General features: G+C 40.5%; 1 pseudogene across 1 annotated transcript; it reads left to right on the forward strand.

The window, feature by feature from the left end:
• Positions 1-1,610: 1,610 nt before the first annotated feature.
• Positions 1,611-3,096, forward strand: LOC143556241 (eukaryotic translation initiation factor 1A pseudogene; annotated as a pseudogene). The gene is made up of 2 exons (XR_013139349.1): positions 1,611-2,116; positions 2,916-3,096. The product of XR_013139349.1 is annotated as a eukaryotic translation initiation factor 1A pseudogene (transcript).
• The last annotated feature ends 8,647 nt before the right edge of the window (positions 3,097-11,743 follow it).

Genomic DNA, 11,743 nt, shown 5'->3' on the forward strand with positions numbered 1-11,743 from the left:
TATTCTAGTCTAAACTGTTAACCAAGACTTTAGAATTATTCAAACGGTTTGGATCTCAGACCAGCATGGTTGTAAAAATCGTGCTTAGGCGTCGAATACTTCACAAGTAATCCCCGCTTAGGCCGATCTCGGTGAGCCATCTCCAACTATGACCGAGTATCACCGTCTAAAGCCGAGTACTCCTAACTTCCTAGTCAATCGTCTAGGTCCGCTTAACGATTTTTACAACCTTGCAAACCAGTCAAACCGAATGACTTAATTTTGTTTAAGCGATTAAAGATGCCAACAATTTTACACATCCATACTTTTTTTCAAGTGGGTAGATCGTCATCAATAAGTATGTTAGATGCCAAAAAGTGGTTAGCTACATTTGTGAAAGTTCTAGGTTGTTGTCATCAATTTCTCTTGCAAATAGTTTCAACTTTCAACCTGAATATATTAAATACACTTTTAAATATTTCACTTCGGCACACTCATTTATTATTGACAAACCGAAGTTCAAACTTATGGGTGTTTTGGATTTCTTATTTTACCTTCTTATAACATTTTAACAAGTTAATAAGTTATAAAAGCATAATTATTTAATTTTTCTCTCTCATATCATTAGCAATCCCAAACCTCTTACTCTCTTTCAAAAAATTAATAAGTTATAAGTTGATGAAAATAATCAATCCCAAACACTTAGATTTCGAAAAATGCTTTACCTGTTTCTTACAATCAGGGTGTACACGAAACCTATATAACCGAACCAAAATAAAAATCAATGATTTGGTATTATATTTTTGTAGAAACCAAACTTTTAGTTCGGTTGCGGTTTTGCATGTACTTAAAACGGAAAAGAACCCAATCAAACTCATACTTTTTTATTATTTTGAATTTTAAGTAAGTTATAATAACTTAGTATTTTGTTTCACCCAAATATTTTAGCCCAAATGTATTATAAACAAACGGAAATTTTGGCCTAAACTTATTATTTTTGGACAATTTCTTTTTTTTTTTCCATTTCAAAAATGTTTAAGCCCAAATGATAAAACTGAAAAGCGTAAATGAACTAAATCCAATCCAACTAAAAAAAACCAGTTTATAACAGCTAAAAACCAAATTTCGATTTTTAGCCCAAAACCAAACTGACCCGACCCACGCACACCACTACTTACGATTAGAGGTGGGCAAATAAACCGGTTACCCAAACAGAAACCTAACCTGTTTGAAATCAAGTATGTAGAAACCAGTTTGAAACTGATTGAAACCGTACGTTCAGAACTGGTTTGTAATTTTTTCCACAAAAACTGGCTAACCAAACAGAAACCGATGGTAACCTGGTAAAGAAATCGGTTTCAACCTGAACCGAAAAAAAATCATAAACCCGTTTTGACTTTTATTTAACAAACCGAATTGGTTTCAAGCCAATCCAGTTTTAAGTATTAAACCTGTTTGTACACTTGTACTTACGATACATTAAGTAGTTTTCGGATCAAAATCACAAAAACTAAAGTTTAAGGTCCCATCTTCCACAACTTCACACTTGAAGGGAGCAAAACAAAAATAACCCTAGTCTCATCTCATCACATCACATAAATTGGGGCAAAAATCAGATAACCACCAAAACCAAAACCAAAAGCAATCTAGGGTTTCGTTTCCAATTTCCATCGTCAATCAATCAACCACCCACCCACCATGCCGAAGAACAAGGGTAAGGGAGGCAAGAACCGCAAGCGAGGTAAGAACGAAGCCGACGACGAGAAGCGCGAGCTCGTCTTCAAGGAAGACGGCCAGGAATACGCCCAGGTCCTCCGTATGCTCGGCAACGGCCGCTGCGAGGCCATGTGCATCGACGGCACCAAGCGGCTGTGTCACATCCGTGGTAAGATGCACAAGAAGGTGTGGATTGCTGCGGGGGATATTATTCTGGTTGGGCTTAGGGACTACCAGGATGACAAGGCGGATGTTATTCTCAAGTATATGCCTGATGAGGCGAGGCTGTTGAAGGCCTACGGAGAGCTGCCGGAGAATATTAGGCTGAATGAAGGGATTGCTGGTGGACTTGATGAGGAGGATGATAACGCTGGGGATGATTATATTGAGTTTGAAGATGAGGATATTGATAAAATCTAGGGTTTGTGCTTCTTTATTTTTATTATTATTATTGTTATTATTATTACTTTTGTTAACAAATTATTGGTGTATCTTATAGTCTCTGAGCGTTCTAACTAATGAATTGGCTGATCCTTTTATCAATTTTGTTCCGGTCTACGGCTAACATAATTCTAACGCCGCTAGTTGCAGATGGTCGGAAAAACACTTTTGGCCGGAAAAGTCACAATTTTTTTTACCCGAAAACTCAACACTGAACACCACCAACCAACCACCACCACTTGAGCACCGCTAACCGATTCCGATGATGGTTATAGGGTTCCGACGACCTCAATAATTGGGGCTTTTACTAGAAAAAGGTTTTTAAAGGTTCGATTTATGGTTACAAAGAAACTTAAATCCCAAACATCTTTGAAACCTTAAATAGGACCTTTAGGAACTTTTTTCTAGTAAAAGCTCAACTTATTAAGGTCGTTGGAACCCTAGAACCATCTTCGGAATTGGTTGCTGGTGAGTCAGCTGGTGGTGGTGGTGGTGTTCAGGTGGAGTTTGGAGTTTCCTTTAAAAAAAATGTGACTTTTTTTTTTATAGATAAAAGCGTTTTTTTTTGACGAATAGCAATTAACGGCGTTAACATTTTGTTAGGCGCGAACCGTTGGGAAGAAATATGATAAAAGGTGGGATCTTGATCACTTATCGTTCAATTCGTTAGTTGGGACCGATAGTGACCAAAAGGTGATAGTTGAGATTAATAAAAACAATACACCATAATTATTTACTGTTGTTGATTAATATTGTTTGATGTATGGTTTGTGGTGCAGTTTATGAACCAAGATGTTTGCCTTGGATTGGATTCAACGGAAAGTGATCGAGTTCGGAGAAAAGGTAAAGGTTTTGGGGTTTGTAAAACATAATCTCTTTGGATGTGATTTGCTTTGAATATAAAGATGTTTATGTGTAAGGTGTTGAATTACTGGGATTTATCCATAAGTGTTTGTGTTATTGGTGATATTACTTACAAAGTTATCAATAATTGGTGATATGTTTCACAGCTTAATTTTGTGTTGGTTGTTTTTGTTGAGATAATTTCATTTGGGTCCATTTCTAAGTAGTTGATAACTTGATATATATGTGCTAGACAAAACGTTTAATACTTTTTGTCGCTTCAGAATTAGAGAAATCTTGATGAATTGTTTTAGAACAAACTTGTCTGTAATTCGATTGTTCTAATAGAGCTGGGGTATTGTTTTATATAGATCTATAACGGCAGGTTTAGGTGATTACGTCTTGATAACAAGTTTACGAAAAGGTTGTTTTGTTGTTCTAAGTGTAACTAGTTTATTGTCTAATAATGCAATTACTTGGGATATTGATCGAAATTTGCATTCCACTTTGAGAGTGTGTAATTAATACAAATATTGAAAAAGTCTACTTTGTCTATAAATGCATAGTGCAACATTAAGTATCTACTTGAAACAATGGTAAAACACTTTTAACTTCTAGGTTGTCATTCTACACGGGTCCTAGATGGCAAGTTAAACCGTCATTTGAGCTGTCTGTCTTTACCTGAATCAAGTCGGGTCTTGGAGGTGTTAGGTTGACTTTTAGTTTGAACATAGTAATGTTTTCAGAAGTGATTAGGGATGTGGATCATGCTTCTATTCATTTCTGAGAATCAGATTCTGCTTGTTGGGTTAATCTGCGATTGCTAGCCTCCCAATATATGGGCATCTTGAAATTGAATCTTATTCCTTACATGAGAACCGAATTGGATGATGTATGGAATATCTTAATAAAAATAAGTGAATCATTTTCTTACCTTTTGAGATGCACTATGTTATTACCTTGGTTAGTCCAATCCTTTCTGTTAAGTGATTGCGATAAGGCTTTGGCGCCTGATAAAAAGTTCTTAGTAGTACAATCTGCTCGGTTGACTTGATAAATCTGCATCAGGGACAGATGAACTTGAATATCATATGGTATGATTCTTGAATTGTTGCAAAGTTGTGACTAGTTAATTTGATTTCAAGAACTGTAGGACTAAATAAACAAATGCACTCACTAAGATTCTTACTTATAACACAAGGCTTTGGAGATGAGGTAAGGTAGATCTTTCCTCTTTTTCTAGAGATAGTGTGCACTCTCTGAGACCCTTTGGCTCAATGATTTGAGAACAGTTTAACTGCAAAACATATTTTACTTTTAGATTTGATAAGAATGCACTGTTTCTAGGACCCAAAATGGTAGTTAACTTGTGATGAAAGGATATTAGATCTGGATCCTTATAGATGATGGCCATAAGACATATAAAATGAAGGACTCTTTAGAACTACACTTTCTTCTAATCCTGTTTGGAAACATATATACAGGAGTCACTTAGTTGTTAGAATATTATTTGCATCAGTTCAAATGGTTGATAAACTTTCGAAATTAGACTTTATTATGTTATTAAACTAAAATGTTGGGTGTCGTCAGCTCCAACAAATAAATTTATAAAGGTGAACTTACTATGTTACACACTATTATGGATAGTATGTGTGGAAGTAAGGTTCATGTCCCCGAGGAATGCAATTTAACAATTTTATAACCAATAGCGATTTAGAACTGGCATTCATAACAGGGGGGTTTATGCCAATTATAAGTTATATAAGCATAAAACTAACTAAAGACAGTACAAATAACTTCTGATTCGAGTTATGATCATCAATAATTATGATGCAATGATTTTTATTATTAAAAGATTTGTATCAATACTAAATGTCACGCCGTTCGGACGTTCCCTCCATCTATGTCTAACTAAGCGCAGTTCGTTAGTTAGAGCCAACTCACTACCCTAAGCTCACGTTGTTTGGATCTTTAGCGTGCGAGTTGCATGTGATGAAAGTATTAATTATCATTTAGTGTTCACGCCGTTCGGAATACTAAATCACATTGTATAATTTCTATAACGAGATTGAATTCATAGATAAACGCAAAACCATCATCTGTTTCTTAGTTATCAAGATTAAAATCATATTTCATATTTCAACTTTGAAGAACGTCATTAGCATATTAATAAATTGATCAGGTTCATTAACAAACTAATTTGAATCCTAACAGGGTTTCGGATTTTATAAAATCTCACGATCCAACAAAGTGTTCGCATTATATATATATATATATATTGATAATATCTTAGTTTTTTTAAATATAAATTATTTTTCTATCAATAACCCAATAAGGTAAGGAAGGTGAGAAAAAAAGTTTCAAGGAAATCCCTATTTTGGTAAATAGTTTTCAAATCACCTATATTGGTAAATAATTTTTCCTACCATCCTATTTTAGTAAAAAACTTGTCATTAGCATATTAATAAATTGATAAGGTTTATTAACAAACTAATTTGAATCATAACAGAGTTTCGGATTTAAAGTTCAAGAAATTATACAAACAAAACCTTTTAACAATAAAATCACATAATTGTTTCACATTCGAATCATAATACAAAATAGAGCCCCTAATGTCAAAACTAATAGATTATTAGCCTAACATAGCAATTAACATAACCGAATTAGACTTACAAAGTATAGGCATACTTCTCGTGGGGTGTTCGGGAAGAACTTTGGAACTCCCGGGAAGTGGTTTGAACCACCCCGAGACTCTTGGAATCTCCTTGGCACTCCTTTGTAGTTTATTTAGCTAATTAGAGAGAAGACATGTAAAAAATGGGATGGTTTTGGCTGAAACTCGGGTTGCTATTTATAGCTGAAAATCTGGAACACTTATGGGTCGTAATGTTTTCAACAATATTCTTATGACTATAAAAGTAATTTTTCACAGACCTTATTTTTAACTCAAGATTTTTAGGATCTTGTTTCTTACCGACAGTTAGGGCTGTAAACGAGCCGAGCCAGGCCGAGCCAGGCCCTGCTCGAGCTCGACTCGAACTTAACTCGAGCCAGCTCGGATCGGCTCGATTTCAAACAACGAGCTGTGAAAATGAGCTCGAGCCCGACTCGAGCTAAACTCGAGCCAGCTCGCGGCTCGACGAGCTAACAGAATATTCAAACTTAAACAATGAAAAAATAAACTTACAAGCCAAGATAACAATCGTTTTGAGATAATTAACTGGATAATCATTTTAAGATTGAAGAAACGTGGATCGGCTCACTGGTAGACGATCAACTTTCCTCGGGTATGAGTATGCTATTTCACCGATGGTTCTCCGGAGTATGAGTTCTCCCACTTACAAAACGAGCAGCACCGTGAACTTACCCCTCAGAAAGGGACAGAGGGGTCCTCTTTGGGGTAACCCTCCGGTGTGAGAATAAGAGATTGTAGGAGAAGATAATAATAATCTGAGAGTGAGCAAGGAATTGGAATGTATTTTCTTGCTTACCTCCCCTTGTGGAGGTGGTGTGGTATTTATAGTGTTAGGGTTTCCAATGATTGGGCTCAGATCCCATTAGGGCCTTTTTGGCCTCCTCCTATTGCTTTGCGCCACGTGTCCTTAGGACACCTGGTGCTTTTTCATTGATTATTCTCTGACCCAGACATTTTACCTGACCCATGTGCAATCACGTGGTAGCACATGGGTTTTGCTGAGTTGTCCACCTTTCATTGGCAGCTGTCAACATCAGCATATTCTTATTCCTTAAAGGATACCTTCTGGAAGGTTGTCTGACGAGCACAATCAAGGTTGTCCTTATCCTGATTTGGATAAGGACGAGGTTGATTATGTGCACGTGTGATATGCGCCTATCCTGAGGATGCGCGAAGTCTTCTCTTTATTCTCACGCGCAGATGTTTCATGCGCAGATGTGATATGCGCAAACATATGTAATATGCGCCACGCGCAGATGTGATATGCGTGAGCATATATGATGCGTGAGCATGCGATATGCGCCACGCGCAGATGCGCCACACGCAGATGTGATATGCGTGAGCATATATGGTGCGCGAGCATGTGATACGCGTGAGCATATGTGATGCGTGAGCATATATGATATGCGTGAGCATATGTGATGCGTGAGCATATGTGATATGCGCCGTGCGCATAGGTTTTGGCTTTGTGCCTTCATGATATCTTGATTTCAAGCCTCTTGTCTATATCTTGTGGGTTGACCCGCCCCGCTCGATGTTAAGGCGGGTACATAACTCTTCAAGCCCCCCCAGTCTAATGTGTGTCTTGTCTCGCGCGAGCGAGGTAAGATAGATATTAGACTTAATAGTTCTCTTTTAATAGGGTTTTGTCTTTTCCTTTTTTATTTCTCATCGTTGCGCGAAATTCTATCCTTGTGGTTGAAATGAATCGTCCATGTACGCGGTTGGTTGGTGCTGACATGCGTCAGAGATGGAGACGTGTCAGACTTTTCGTGTGCTCGAGGTGCTACAGTTGCCTTTCATGTCCCCTCACACAGTGTCAGGAACACGTGTCGCGCTCGTGTTGGCCTGCACCTGCGAGTGGGGGCGCGTGAACTCTGATCAGTACCTGGTTCGTTCCCTTTCATGTCCCCTCACACAGTCAGGAACACGTGTCGCGCTCGCGTTGGCCTGCACCTGCGAGTGGGGGCGCGTGAACTCTGATCAGTACCTGTTTCTCTCTCTCCTGGGCCTATAAAAGCAAGCCTTTTGAGTTATTATTCTTCATCTTCATTGTTATTTCAGAGCTTTCCTTTCCTTCCATTTTTATTCCGATTTCCGTTCTTGAAGTAACCTCTGTTTGATTTCACAGTTGTATGTCTGATAACCCAGACACCATAATCTCCCAAAGAAAACGCCGTGTAAAATCATTAGTCATGTCCACTTTGAAGAAGGCCGGCAAGGGAAAACGGGCTGCTGAGGCCTCGTCGGAGGAGGTGGGGAAGGGCAAGACAGTAAAGAGGTGGGATGAGATTCCCTGTAAATTGAGACAGTCTGATTTTGACAGTCTCATCGCCTCTCAGGGTTTTCTCCCTGAGTATGGCTGTATGCTTCCGGCGGCCGGGCAAACGGCGGCAGATCCGCCCACCGGCTATATCTCCTTATATTGCCATTTTTTCTCTCACTGCAACCTTCGTCTCCCGATGACAAGGTTTATGGGTGCGCTGCTTCAATTTCATGGGATTCACATATCCCAAGTCCATCCTTTTGGACTTGTGCGCATGACTCATTTTGAGTTCATGTGCAAAGCTCAGCGCGAGGAGCCAACCCCTCAGCGCTTTCAGTTTTTTTATAAGCCAAAAATCCAAGATTCTTGGTTCTCATTCGTTCCTCACAGTTAGAAGGTCAAGTGCTGCACTGTTTCCTTCAAGAGCCTTCATGACTGGTCTGAGAAATTTTTCTATATTAAGGCTGGTGTGATTCCCATCCGCATGACCATGCGCGCGATCACTTCTGCGCCCGCGGATGTGAATGTTCTTAAGAACCCAACTGGCGCATGGGTTAATAAGTTGACTGCTGAACCATCCCCCGCCAAGAATATTTGCGAGGAAGCGCTGGTGGGGGTTGGCATGAGCAGGAGGTGGGCCGACAGCGCGACTGAGCCTGTTATCCAAGTTGATGGATTATGTGTGTTATTAGCTCATTGCATTATTTCTGCGTTAATATAATTCGTTTTGCTGATATCATTTGTCTTGTTTTATGCAGTAAGCAAGGAGTACGTCCACGCCGCCTATGATGAGCATATGGAGGGTGGCTCTGTCGCGCTGGGCGCTGGGGAAGTTGGCTTCCCCGATCGCTTCGCTGATATGTTCATCCCTGTTGATTTGGGATTTTGCTTTGACAGCGATGCGCCTGGTAGGCCTTTGTACTTATGCTTATGCCTTTAGAATACCAAATTTGGTTAACATTTCTGTTGCACGTATTGTAGATGCGCTTGAGAACTATGAGCTGGAGCTCGCGGAAGAAGAGGTGGAGGAGGAAGCTGAGGTGCCACAACTCAAGCGTAAGGCTAAAGGGAAAACTGGCGCAGGGGCCAGTAAAAAACAGAAGAAAAATGATGCCCCTGTTGCTCAGGATCCTCCTGCTCAAGCGAAGGGACTTGAGAAAACCAAGGGGTTTACCTCCAAGTTTTCCTTGTCTTCTTTGCCTCTAGGTGTGGGCAGTCCTCCTGTCCACACGAGGTATGGTGCCGCCACCTCCTCTCTTCGCGCGGCGGAAAAGGGAAGCGGCGCTGCGCCTGCTGTTTCCTCTTCAACAGGTATACTTTGTTTATACTTTATGGTTTTATGAGCGTGATTCCGATAGAGTTATTAATGAATCTTTGCTCACTCAAATGTTTGTAGAGCCGGCGACCTTGGTGGATCAACCTCAGGCGCAACAAGGTACCGAGGCTGCACCGAAGGTTGCTTTGAAGTCCCCTGTTTTGCCCTCAAAAAGGGGGAAAATGGACTTCATGGCGATGTTTAACTCGCGAACAGCGGTGCGCCAAGGTATATATTGCGCTTTTATTTTCTGACTTTTTCCTTTTTAGATCAAGTCCTGAATCATTTCTCTTTGTTGGTTTTTTCATAGGCATTATAGCTGGCACACAAGCTGCTGGCGGCACTGCTGGCGCCTTCTGCTCCTGCTCCTGCAAGCACTGAATCTCCCCTCATTGGGATTGCTAAGGAGCAGGAGGCTGTTTTACGCGCTGATCTCGCAGCGTCGAGACCTCCCTCACCTCCTCCTGCGCGCAGCCCTCCTCGCGAGATTGGTTTTGATTTTTCCAGGTCGCAGGAGAAAAGGCCTGTTACAGAGGAAGATGAGGAGGTCCATTTTGAAGACTCCGATGGCGGCCGCGCAAGCCCTGTTGCGACACGAGATTTCGTGGCGCAGTCTTCTCATGGGGCTGGCGCTGACTTTTCTGCTTGCTCCCCGCAGGTATAAGTTCGTTTTACTCCGCTGCGCGGACTTCCATATTAGTGTTTAGATGACTAGAACGTTGCTTTGTGTTTGCAGGAAGCCGATCACATATACCGCCCGAGATGGAATATTACTGAGGATAGCTCATTTCAGTCCATGGGTGTAACACCCCGACCGAAGGCGGATTATACATCGGGGCGCTACCAATTGTTTCATTACTCGTGACACTATTTGGGTGTCAATATTTAATAAATACATTTCATTGCGCATGCGCAGAACACACCATAAAGTAACATAAATCACATATCATAACTCATAATATTCAAATACATAAATTTGTCTTGTTATATTTTAAACTAGGTCCAAAGTAAAAGAAAACATCCTACGTGTCCTCGAGTTTCCAAAAGCAGCTACAGCAAACCTGAACATGTGTTAAAATAAAACGTCAACACTTGCGTGTCGGTGAGAAATCAAGATTAATAGATATAAATAGATAATAACAAAGCACTGCGCGCAACATGTGTATAACTGGTGTTCAACATAGTGTGTAAACAGATTGTGATCAAGCCTAAATAGATCATAGCTCATAGTTCATAGCGTGCTCCAAATCGAGCAAAAACAAATAATCATTCGTGTATGTGCAAACAAATCAAGAAAATCGTAACAATAGGTCTCCCGTGTTCATCTAATGGATCCATGAAAACTTCGGAATAGGCCGATCAAAGCGGTTAATGATCAACACATACAAATATACAACACTAGTAAACGTCCATAACACATGGGTTTTGCGCACATAATTTCATAAACAAGTTTAAGACTCAAGTTGTACGAACACATGAACATCCCAAAACGTTTAAAATAAAAGGGGATTAGGTACGAGATTACTCACCTGTAAAAGGTGCGTTGAAAGATAACGTAAGAACCAACTTTTAAACAAGCGAAAGTTAACCTATAAATAAGAGGTTATTGGTTTAACGATTGGTTTTTATGTCTTGAATATATGCAAGTCACTTAAACAAAATATATATTTACCGAGATTTCTGGGCAGAAAAGAAGAGACCGGATTGCAAAGAGGGGAGTTGGAGACGTCGCTGAGGATCTTCGGCTGAGAGTAAGGGAGAAAGATTTTGGGGAGTGTTTAATTATCCAAGATATTAGTTTTATTTATAGGAAAACCCTAGGGAACACATCCTTGAATTGGGGAAAAAGATCTTATCAAATCAAGGCAAAAGATATCAAAAGCAAAAGATATCACAAGCAAAAGATATGGTGGCAGCTGCAGGGGATGGGGAAGGCTGACAGGTTACTGTTCATAGCATGGGAGGGTCAGTCAAAGTACTGTTCAAGACATGGAAAAGAAGATTTTAAAAGATTATGTCAGTTACTTTTTCTGACAACCAAGAGGGTTGGTAAGCAAGCTGCGCCGAAAGTGACTTTTCGGACAGATGTCAGATCTGGCCTACTGTGCCCATACCTTGGCAGGTATAGCACAGAAGATAAGATATTTCAAAAGCATACAGGCTGGCTTAAACTGGAGAAAAGACTTAAGTGTCTAGCGCGAGAAGGCTTGAGTGCGCGAGGGCGAAGGCAGACAGAACAATCCTTAGCGCGCCGCGGGAAGAACTACAATCCTTAGCGCGCCGCGGGAAGAACTACAATCCTTAGCGCGCCGCGGGAAGAACTACAATCCTTAGCGCGCCGCGGGAAGAACTACAATCCTTTGCGCGCCGCGGGAACAGTTCGTCTCGCGTATCGCAGGAACAGCTGGTCTTCACGCAGGCTTCCTTGTAAGGAGTCTGGTGCGTGGAGCTGCGCAAACATCCTTAGGCGGGAAGAACCAAAGGACAA

The sequence above is a fragment of the Bidens hawaiensis genome, unplaced genomic scaffold (assembly GCF_021521415.1).
Source record: "Bidens hawaiensis isolate Kalapana, Puna unplaced genomic scaffold, B.hawaiensis_p1.1 tig00018487_1, whole genome shotgun sequence".
In the NCBI taxonomy this organism is placed as follows: Eukaryota; Viridiplantae; Streptophyta; class Magnoliopsida; order Asterales; family Asteraceae; genus Bidens; species Bidens hawaiensis.